Source organism: Myotis myotis, unplaced genomic scaffold (assembly GCF_014108235.1).
Source record: "Myotis myotis isolate mMyoMyo1 unplaced genomic scaffold, mMyoMyo1.p scaffold_m19_p_1, whole genome shotgun sequence".
NCBI classification, from domain to species: domain Eukaryota; kingdom Metazoa; phylum Chordata; class Mammalia; order Chiroptera; family Vespertilionidae; genus Myotis; species Myotis myotis.
In genome coordinates, this window is record NW_023416313.1 from 6,907,879 (window position 1) to 6,920,499 (window position 12,621).

A 12,621-nucleotide genomic window follows, 5' to 3' on the forward strand; every position below is an offset into this window, starting at 1 on the left:
TCTTGTACCTGCTCCACTCTCTGCTCCTTCTAAAGATACCTTCTCCATTCATGGTAAGGAACAGCCACTGTATCTTTCCCCACATGGCCTGACCTCAGCTAGCCACAGCCAATTGGACCTATGGGCAGAAAAATGAAATACAGAGGGACCAAAATAGTGAGTGATATGAACAAAAGCCAAAGGGATATATTGAGAATTACTAGAAGAAAGAGTCAGATATGGGTGGAAATAGGAGGACAAAGACATAAGAAACACAAAGTTAGCAGGGAGAGGGAAGCAAGAAGAATCAAAGACAGTCAGCTGTTAGAGAGAGAAAAGTAAAGATAAAAACAAAGGAAAATGTCAATAATAAAATAGAGTGCAAATAGCCCAGAAAGATCTGCCTCATTATTCCTGACAGTTTTCTAACTGGAGCCTATATTTGAGGTCTAGACTTACTACAAAAAAGTGCATTCATGTTCCAATGTTACCAAAATACAAATTTAAAATAAACCAATGGGGAAGAGCAAGTGTTTGAAACATTTGATATATTTGAAACACATAACTAATTTGTCTCTGAGCTGTCTGGCAGTCAAAGCAAAAAGGGAAAGATACTAGGTTACCAGATTTCATTAGCACAGAAAGAAAAACTCTCAAACTTCAAAATGAATTTCCAACTGGATTATTTTCCTGGGGCCTTTCAGTGAAATGAATGACTCCACCCTCCATGATAATTTCACAGCAAATGCAGCAATGGTTTTGAAATAATGCAAAGTTTTAAAACACCACTAATTGAAAGGAGTCCTGAAAGGGACTCAGATGGCCTGGCTATGTAGCCATCTGGTGGCTCTAACTGGAACTCAGCACACTCTGAAATGGGGCCAAACTCAGGCCTCATCTCTTCCACTGTTAAATTAACATGGAATGCATCATTCAGACCTCAACCTATAAACAGCAATAGATTCCCTTTGCTAAATGTCCTGTCAAACATTCTTTTTTATTCATTATGGAAGATATACTCCAGAAGCTGGCCACCCTAGAAGACTATAAGCTCTTGGAAGGAAGCATTACTTCCTTCTATATCCCCAGGCTTGCCCCTGGGCCATGCATCCAGAAGGTGTTTCATAAATAAATGATGAATGATTGACTATGGGAATGAATGACCCAAGAATTAGTCAGAAATTAAATCCTATGATAAAGGCTCTAAATGCCATGTTATTAGAGACTTAAACAGAATGGTGAGACTATTAAAAGTAGAGAGAGCAGGGGTGTAGTGAATGATGAGGAGAAAAGGGGTAACAGAGTGAAGAGAGGTCAAAGGCAAGAAGAACCAAAACAAGGCTCTTGATAAGAAGGAGGAAAAACCCAGATACATCCTTTTAATTGCTTTTCTCAATTCTGTGAAACCTGGGTTATAACTCATGTCATACATAAAGAGACTAATAGCCAAAGGGTCTAAGTACGATAAACTCAGTGGGTTCAGTTGAAGATATGAGGACTAGATTGTTAAAGTTTTTCCAAAGAGGCTCAGAATCTTGCTATTGGTATAGCTATCTCAGGATCACATGGCTCATTTGCCCATTTTTCAGACAAAGATAAAAGGACCAAGTAGATCTCATCGGTTGCCCAAGTTTGCCCAAATGTCTGTTTAGTGTTTCAAATGTCTTTTTAAATGATTGATTGTCTTCAATTTTCTTGCATGAAATCCCTTGGGAGGTTGTGGGACCCATGGCAGAAACTAATTTGGATGGGAGTGCCAAAGGCATAGGGGGTTGCTATTTCACTTACTGCATCTTCTTTTCAGAGTGACCATGCCAATCCTGAATTCCAGGGCCCACTGGATGTAATTAGCCTCTCACTCTATTTAACCCTTGCAACTGACCTTGAAGAAAAAAGTTGGGGAAAGCCAAAGGTCAGACAAGCTAAAGACCGAGACAATAACCGTAAACTTTTACAACGGTGATCAGATTGTACAGAGCTTTGTAAGGAGAAATGACTTTTCTTGTAAAGCTCAGATGCTCCTCTCAGGAGAAATAGTGCTCTGGGCATGGAAAGCTTAGTTAAGGCTGCAGGGACCCAGAATTGTTGGGCATCAGTGAGCCAGTTGGCTGCCCCACACTGACACCTGGCTGAAGCGACAACTGGGGGTCTGAGAGCACAGACCTTCACTTTTCCCAGCTTAATACAGTGGCATTCAAGATGATAAACACTAAGTATTATGCCTGGAAACAGCAACCCCATCTGTTGGGTGGTGTGCCATTTATGAGAATGGGTAATGTGCTATATGCTAAAATAATTGCATTTTTAACCCATGGAAAATACAATTATTTCAGCATATAGCACATTACTACCCATTCTCATAAATTAAAGTTCAGGAATCTTTGGCATTTCGTATGCAATGAATTTGTTTTTTCAAGCAAAGGCTTATTACAAGCGATGATATATCAAAAGCAATGAATGCTGTTAACTGAAACAGAGGTGGGACTAGAACTTTCCTTTAAGCCCCCTTATCCCCACAACTGCCTCCGAAGCACCTCTAATGGACTTAATTTAAAAACTATGGATGTAGTGAAAAGAATCTCAACAGCATTTCTGCTTGTGTCTGCCCCACTGTACTATCGCCTTCCAAAGGCACAAATCACATCTGATTTTGCTCAATGTGGCATCACCAGCAGCTGGCACAGGGCTCAAGACAGTGTGTGGGAACATGCTTTGTAAATTCTAAAAAATAAAATAAATAAAAGATAAAAGGTAACAGCTAGAAGGGAGTAGTCTCGAGTCATTCATCAGAATCTATTTTCAGGAAGCAATTATGCTCAGTCGAGTTGAAAGCGTTTTCTCGGCAAGTTCACTGGCTCCCAACAAACAAACAGAGAATTATTGTTTGACTGATGCCTGACAGACACTCAAAATGACTGCCAAGCCTATTGTTGCTTGTCATCATTTTTGAAACACCCATCGCTCTCTCCAGCTCCACGTTCCACAACTCATTGTTTGTGAGGCATCCATTGTCTCAAGATCTCCGTCTCACACACCTGCTTTAACTCCTTTCAAACTGCCACACAGCAGCTGAGTGTAATTGCACTTTCATCTTCCTTAGGTATCATGTCTAAAGAAAAATCTGCGGTGGGCCTATTCTTCTGATTAGATGGGCACACCGGCAGGAAAATAAATTGAGCCTCTGTCTTTCTGTGAAATCCAATATTTCACTATGTACTATTTGACACAGCTAGAGCTGCATTGATCAGAATTGGACCACTGTAGCTCAGCAAGAGAACATTCCCTGTTATTATGTTGTGTGAATAGAGAAAGATTTAAAGGCCCAAGGCATAAAAAGTCTTGAGTCTTCATTTCTAGCTCATTGACATGCTGGGTATTAATTAAATCTTCAGAAAATGTTTTACTTGGTGCATGAAATGAGGTTACATAATGACAATGATCTACGTGGAGCACTTTATAGGTTCATGGTGCCTGAGATGTGGATTGTGGAATCTGTCCAGCAAGAATCTGCCCAGTAGAGGGACAGACACTACCCACAAATTTTTTTGTCCGGCATAATAAACTCCAGCTGTTCACAGGTATCAGCCACTATCTCCAATATCACCTTCATCACTAATAGAAGTAATATTTTGATTACTTATACCTTTTTCTTTTTAAAAAAGTTTAGAACTTGAACAATGGACAGAATGTTGTTTATTGGTTCTCTTTGAATCCTCCTCAACTACTGCTCCAACCCTAAAAGCAAAAATCCCTCAAAACAAAACCACAACAACAACAAAAAAACACACAACTGTGCCATTCTGTATTAAGGAAGCACTTCAATACAAGTGGATTAGGAAAGGCCTTCTTCTTCACTAGGTTTCTAACCATGCACAACTTACCCAAGAGGAGAGAATAGAAATGAAACTGGGTGAACTATTACCTAACGGAGAGTAACTTTAAGTTACTGGACTTTTGGGACTCTAGGTATCCAAAGCTACATTTTGTTCTTAACAAATGTTTCCCATGAAATAAATTATTTTTCATTGAGTATTACAGTTTATTAGAGATGCAAAGAATTACCAGAATTTCTTATAGAAACCCCAGGCAGCATTCATGTACATTATTTTATGAAAGGTGTGTGAAAATATATTCGATTATATTTGTTTGTTTTTAAAAGAATGTGAAAAATAAAAAAATAACAACCAAATATTAAAAAGAAAATGCAATTTGCAAGGAGAAAAATGGTTTAGCAAATAGTATATTATGCCAATTCTCTGAAAAAAAAAGAGAGTAAATATTTTAGCATGGAAAGATTATATTTCTTACATTACTTAGCACTTCTCAATATCTGGTATTCTCAGCTTATAAACAGTTCTATTATTAATATACAGGGAGTTAATATAAAAATCACAATCTTATGTTAATTACCTAATTAATCCAGGTACAATTAAGCCACACCAGTCACAACATGATCTTTTCTTAATTTGGTCTCACAGATACTAAATTTCTTTACAAGTTAACATTTCTGTGGGCTTTACCACCATTGTTATAATGTATATGGAGTTCTTAAAATGCATGAACTCAGAAATCCTGAAGAGTTAGAGGCCTTACATGGTTCCTTAGGTCTTATTTCTAGAGAATTGTGTCCAACTTCACCCTAAGAGCTCAATATATAATATTACCCAGCATTAACGTTTGGCACCTCAAATAAAAATAACCACTTCTTCCACTGGCAACTAACCATATAACAGGTAAAGAAGAAAAGGAGTTTAAGATGTGTTGAGCACCTGAGATATGAGAAAATCCTGTTTTGAAGATTGAAAATTTGAAAGCTAAGGACTCATATGTCCCCTCTTCCTTTCTAGGGTCACTGAGAGTGGCAGCACCACTGAATGTATTCATTCTACTGGTCAAGGTTGAGATGGTGGGCATGGTGTCATAGCTTGACTGGACACAGAACTTCTTGAGGCAGATATCACTCCTTCCCTGATATCTCTAGAAGCATGGAGCAGAGCTGAATAATTTCCATGGGCCATGCTCCAGGATGAAGATGGCTAAGCATGAGCGCATGCATGCCTGCTAGTCAATTTCCACAGGAAGGATCAGAGGCAGAGATTGTCCAAGCCAGGCAGGAGATGGTGCCAGCAAGCTAAATCTCAGAGCAGCAGCAGATTCAGCCACATAAGAAGTGAGGATTGAGTCAATAAAGGAAAATGGACAAATTACCCAGGAGGTATCATGGAGTATTATTTGCTTTTGTGCTCATTTCACTACTAGATTGTGAGATCCCTGGGAAGTACACTCATACTATGTACTCGTTGACCAGAAGCAAATTTGACTCTGGAACTGATGATAAATTTGTGTTTCCCTTTTCAAGATCCCACTCCTTTTAAAGGGCAACACTCTGTGGTTTGGAATGTGTTTTGTTGGCTAATAAAGTTCTACCTAAAGAAGACAATGATCAGGTTTCATTCCATTGCAAATTAACACATAATTTATAAAACCCATGGCAGCATAACAATGTGAAAATGTCCTGTCAGATCTCTGGGAGAAAACTCTATAGCTCAGCTTAATGTAAAAGATACTGGAAATGAAACTGTTCTGTGGGTCTTCTGTACACAGTAGCCCCTCAGAGAGAGAGGACAAAAGACCTAGAAGCTGAGGTCTCAAAAGCCAGCCACCCAAACAACCCACAGAGATGATGAATGAGCTGTCAAGGAGATGAATAAACAGCAAGTCTGCTGTCATACTCAATGCTTTATTTTGATCAAATAAATGTAATTATAGAGATAATTCATTTGAGAATGATTTGGTTGGAGAGGAACTTAGATATATTATTAATAAAGGTGGCTAATGGCCGAAACCGGTTTGGCTCAGTGGATAGAGCATCGGCCTGCGGACTGAAAGGTCCCGGGTTCGATTCCGGTCAAGGGCATGTACCTTGGTTGCGGGCACATCCCCAGTGGGGGGGTATGCAGGAGGCAGCTGATCGATGTTTCTCTCTCATCGATGTTTCTAACTCTCTATCTCTCTCTCTCCCTTCCTCTCTGTAAAAAATCAATAAAATATATATTTTAAAAAAAATAAATAAATAAAGGTGGCTAATGTTTATGTCATATTTTCTAGGGGGTTGGCAAGTTATATGGGTTATCAGATATAGTCCTCACAACAACCCACTGAGATGGTTAAATGGGCCCCATTGTTACAGATGATGGTATTGATGCAAAAAAGAAGAGAAGTAACTTGTTCAAAGTCTCATAACTATAAAATAGCAGAATAAAAATTTACATCTAAGCAGTCTAGCTCCAGAACCTGTGCTCTGTACCATAGTTAATCTCTTTACCATGTAGATGAAGACAGCAATAAGAGCATGGCTGCAATTTATGGAATTCTTAAGATGAAACTCTGTATAAATAGCATACATTTATTATATTGTTTCCCTTTCAAAATAACACTATACATCTAAACCTAAACACATGGAAGTAAAATAATTATGAGAAGCAAGTCAGTTAAACCCAAGGAATCTCAGAAATGTTCAAAATTGGTGTTATTATGAACTATGAAAAATTTAGATGAGATCTGGAGTTCAAACGTGGCTTAACTCCTGGATTCCCCTTCCCACCTCATAAAGAAGAGGCTGCTTTCCTCTGCTCATGCAGGAGTCTAGAGTTTATTCTTCAGATAAATGAAAACCAGAGAGGCCCTGAAGGCAGAGTTACCAAGTGTGGTAATTGAAAATAAGACACTGAAAATGTGCATTACTTGGAAGCCTGAATAGTGAGAATGGGCCAAAAACAAACAAACATACCATTATTTATTTTCAAACACCAGCAGAATAAATGGTAGGAGATGGGTTCACTCACATGCCTGGATCTCCCTCAGGTTGGCTCAAGGCTGAGTTTAGCTGGATTCTTCTCTCTTGCCATTTGGTCTCAGGTACTCTCCATGTGGTCTCTCTAATAACATATATTCAGGGACCCAAGAGACTAAGGTAAACGCTGGTGGTCCTCTCAAATGCTAGGCATGGACTGGCAAAGTCTCGTATCCACCACGTTCGACTGGTCAAAGCAGTCAGCCCTGGTTTAAATATTTTTTTTTTTATTGATTTCAGAGAGAGGAAGGGAGAGAGAGATAGAAACATCAATGATGAAAGAGAATCAATAGGCTGACTCCTGCATGCACCCCACTGAGGATCCAGCATGCAACCTGGGCATGTGCCCTGACCCCTGACCAGGAATCAATCCATGACTTCCTTCCTAAGTAGCATCCCATTATAGCATTAGCTCAAAGTCCAAGGTGTTGCATATAAATCATAACCACGAATGGTGAAGCTCTTTGGGTGTGGTTCCATAACTTCAATTCCTCTCAATCTAAAGACCTAGAAACTAAATACACAGTTATGTGGCCCCTGCACAACCAATACACAATGCTGCAACAGAGACAGGATAGCCACCATGTAAACTTCTGTTTAAATTGATGGAGGCTAAGGTTCATGATGTAGTCACTAGCATAGGGAAATTTTGAAATCTAGCCAGATGCATATTGCCAGTTTTTATGTTTCATTCCCATCCTGTTTTCTGGGAAATTCTCCATGGCTCTTGACTGTCCTCTGGACTTTTGGTTCCATCAAAAATCATCATTCCTTTTTCATTTTAAATAAATCATATCCCAGCTTGATTCCTGCAGAGAGGTAAGAGGCTCCGAGGGCTCTTCTTATGCTGAACTCTGTCTCTTTTTACTCAAAGCTGGTGATATATATGCCAATTAAATTATTTAAAAATACACCATGGCTTTTCTTTGAATCTTACTGGAGTTCTCTGCATTAGACAGTACTCACATCCATATATCTTTCTGATGACGTTTCTTCTCTATTTTTATTTGGCTATGAGGTTGCTGTGGGACAAGATTTCTGAAATTCTTCAGAGTCTTCTTACCTACACAGAAAGTCAAGAAGGAATCCAAGAAGAACGAAAAAGAACTAGCCAACCTCCAAAAAGTCCAGATCTGGGCTAGTGTCACTTTTGTGACATTCCAAAGCTCACAGTAGTCACAGGCTAACCCATGTCCAGTGGAAGGGAGACAGATTCTCCCTGTCAGTGGAAGGGTTGTCACAGAATCACCCACCATCTCTAATCACCACGATTATTAAAGAGAATGGAGGGAGAGAATAGAGACCTGAATATAAGAGAGACAAATGCTCGGCCAATAGGATACAGTCAATAGAGAACATTTACAACTAATAAATGATGAAAGGGATTTATTATGTAGAGTTTGGGGTATAAATACAAAAATAATGGCTTTAAGAGCAGAATGTGGGCATCTCTAGGGAGATTATTTGTGGGTAGGGAGAGATGGGCAAAACTCCTGCTGTATTTTATTTGCAGCCTTTTTGATAATAATTATTTTTACCATGAACATGAATAACTTGTCAGAAATAAAATTTAATTTCAAAAGAGTAATTTCTCTCTATTTTTTCAAGTACAGTGAAAATTATACTTTAATGAATTAAGTAATGTGCTATTATTCTGTACAAAGTAACAAAACAACTCACCAGCAACTCGTTCTATAGCCAATACCATAGCTTATAGAAGAAGAAAAATAATCAAGACTGTAAATGTGCATATTCTTTTTTTTTAACCAACATTTTTCACACTTCAAAAGTGTTAAAATGCATGCCAATTTTATAATTAAATAACACCCTGGCTCATATCTGCATTGTGCCTTTGATAATGACTTTCCTGTACACATTTTTTTTTTATCCTCAACACATCTGCGTGACTTTTATTGAACAGACATTATTATTCTCTTTCTTTTCCAAAGGAAAAAAGTAAAATTCAATGAGCTGAGTCCTGCCCAACCTCATACAATTTATAAAAGCCAGAGCTGCATTTCCTGTCCAGACCCTGGCCTCTTTCACCACATACAGTATGGTCTGTGAAACCTGTAGAAGACCAGGTCCAGAATGGGAGAGGAAAACAGTACTGGGAACATGTATGCAGCTATGGAAGAATGCTGTCCCATTTGGGCATGTCAGAGGGATAAGTATAGTCCTAAGAGGTATACTAGAAGCAATGCAGTCTTAGCAGTATGTGTTTCCTATTTCTACATGAGGAAGAAAACAGTGTCTCCCTCGCTGCACACAATGGGCAGAAAAGGATTCCAATTCAGTGACATTTCAATAAGAGCATTGAAAATCTCCCTCTGTTAGGACAGGAGCATTATGTAGAACTCTCCTTCTAGACAGTGCCAAAGCATAAGTAATTTCAAATTGGCCAAGTTGCAAACTGTCAACTCAAAGCCTTGTTTGAGGAAACTGTGATGTGATTTTTAATAGAAGCAAAAAGGTGGGACCTGCATGAAGAAGTTTCAGAAACATTTCATAACACAAGGGACTCACATGGTCCTCTAGGATAGACAGATGTGACAATCCCACCCACACTGTTTGTGCAGACTCAGCTTATGGACCTGCACTCTGACTGTGAGGAGCAGGGTCACCTTCTTATAGAGTTGGTGAGCCCTGGGGAGGGTGGGTTCCACATTCAGGGATGAATTACTAGGAAGATAGTGCACCTCGGGGCCACAGAACTCTCAACTAAAGGTTGATTAAATGATATTTTTCAAAGTACAGATGGCATACAAGCCAGTCTTAGGACAGAGTTGATATTTTAACCCTTTGAGTGCCAACCAATATCCTAGGAACTATGCTAAAATTGCCAAGGCATTTTTGCTGATTTTACAGCAGTTTAGGAAAAAAAAATTATGAATCGCAAGTAAATGAAGTTACATACTCAAAAACTTAAGGAAACCTTTACTACATTTGTTTTCATCTTTGACATATATTGTTTGCTGATTGTATTATAAAATACTAGTGGAAGAAAAATTTGAACAAAACAAATAATGTTAAAATAGAGGGACACCCTTCTCCAATATCTTCCACAAAATCATCATCTTCACAGCAAGAATTGACATATTTAGCAATATCATCATCACTAATAAAGGCAGACTTAGAACTGGACGCCATTTCAAAGCTTAGGGCTACAAAATCTGAGTAAACTTCATAAAATCGTAGTACCCGTAAAAAATTAGGCAGATAAATGCCAGTGGTCAATTTTAGAACTACAAACATTCGGCATCATAAGTAATCTGCACTTAGGTGCCATCTGTCAATAAAGAGTGAACTACTAGCATCTAATAGTGACACTGCAGGAGGAGCATGATAGCGCTCCCGTCACTTTTGGGGAAAGACAGGAGCAGCGCGATCGCACTCCCTGGCATTCTAGGGCAGGGGTCCTCAAACTTTTTAAACAGGGGGCCAGACCACTGTCCCTCAGACCTTTGGAGGGCCAGACTATAGTTTTTTTAAAAAAAAACTATGAACAAATTCCTATGCACACTGCACATATCTTATTTTGAAGTAAAAAAACAAATGTTTTCGGCGGGCCGCACGTGGCCCGCGGGCCGTAGTTTGAGAACCCCTGCTCTAGGGTTAAGTTGTGGTAGTTATTTGGTTATTTTTAAATGGGTTAGAATAAAACTAAAACTTCTTATCTGCTCTGAGATGTTGAAGATATTGCTTGAGATGAAACTAGAGTAGGTACTTAAATTGTTGAAATTAGTCAAGTTAAAAGAGAAAAAAAACACACAAATAATAATGCAAGAAGGATATATGCAGGGTGGGGCAAAAGTAGTTTTACAGTTGTTTGTATGGAAAATAATACAGTAATTAATAAAAATAATACAAGAATGAACTCTGTGTTTTCATACTCACAACTGCAAACCCACTTTTGCCACACCCTGTAGATGTGAGGAAATTCTCAGAGGTGAGGAAGAAAATAGAAAACAATGGAACAGAAAAGTCTTTCTGCTTCAAAAATGTGATGATTTTTTTTAAAAAAATACAAGAAACCCAATAACAAAACCACTAAATATTTACAACAACGCTGCAAGGAAGGAAGTATAATTTTTCCTATTTAATAAAAACACAGCAGTTCAGAGAGATTGAATAACTTTCTAAGAACACAAAACTAATGGATAACCAGGATTCAAAGCACTTCCTGGGTAACTGCAAGGCCCATGGTATTCCATAGGCTGTGGTAGGAAATGGTGTTTATGATCTGAGCAGTTGGGACTTGAATTAGCATCTTGGATCTATCAATTTTCAGTTGTATGACTGAGCATATTGCTGAACCTCCATGTCTTGGTTTCTACCTCTGTAAAACAGGGTTAATAATAGTGAACTGAGAAGATGTTGGCCAAAGGGTAGAAAGTTTTGTTAATGTGGGATGAATAAGTTCTGGAGGTCAAATGTCCAGCATGATGACTATTCTATATAATAAAGAGGTAATATGTAAATTGACCATCACTCCAACACACAAAATGGCCGCCCATGTGGTCAAAGATGGCCACCACAAGATGGCCAGCAGGGGAGGGCAGTTGGGAGGGATTAGGCCTGCAAGGGAGGGCAGTTGGGGGCAACCAGGCCTGCAGGGGAGGACAGTTGGGGAGTACCCAGGCCTTCAGAGGAGGGCAGTTGGGGGGGACCAGGCCTGCAGGGGAGGGCAGTTAGGGCCAACCAGGCCTGCAGGGGAGGGCAGTTAGGGACAACCAGGCCTGCAGGGGAGGGCAGTTGGGGGCAAACAAGCCGGCAGCGGAGGACAGTTAGGGGCAACCAGGCTGGCAGGGGAGGACAGTTAGGGGCAATAGGGCCAGTAGGGGAGGGCAGTTAGGGGTGACCAGGCTGGCAAGGGAGAAAAGTTAGGGATGACCGGGCCAGCAGGGGAGGGCAGTTAGGGATGACCAGGCCTGTAGGGGAGGGCATTTGGGGGCAACGAGGCTGGCAGTGGAGGACAGTTAGGGGCAACCAGGCAGGCAGGGGTGGGCAGTTAGGGGCAATTGGGCTGGCAGGGGAACAGTTAGATGTCAATCAGGCTGGCAGGGGAGTGGTTAGGGAGTGATCAGTCTGGCAGGCAGAAGCGGTTAGGGGTAATCAGGCAGGCAGGCAAGCGGTTGGGAGCCAGCAGTCCTAGATTGTGAGAGGGATGTACTACTGCTCAGTGGGATCGGGCCTAAACGGGCAGTAGGATATCCCTTGAGGGGTCCCAGATTGGAGAGGGTGCAGGCTGGGCTGAGGGACAAACATACCCCTGCACGAATTTTGTGCACCAGGCCTCTAGTAATTAAAAATACTGTAGGATGTAGCTGAAATTTGCTAAAAGAGTAAACCTTAAGTGTTTTCTCCACATGTTACACAACAGTAACTATGTGAAGTGAGGGGTATGTTAATTAGCTTGATTATGGTAATCATTTCATGATGTATATAAATATCAAAATATCACAATGTAAATATTTTTAAAAATTCAATGTTTGGAGACTTTCCTAATACAAAAGCCAAGGATGAATGAGTGAATTATATTGTATTCATGGGCTTCTTCTACACATAGAATAAGAGCCATAGTAAGTATTTAGCACATAACTTGATGCATAATAAGCTCTTGACAATACCCAAGCCATTGCTGCTACTCTTGACATGCTCTCTGTATAATTTAATGCCAAAATGACACTCTTGGTGATAACTGAATGGTGTTGTACCTTTTATAGATAATTTTTCTATCTAAAATTGTATTTGTATTCAAAGCCTTCTCCTGCCTTATAAGCATACAA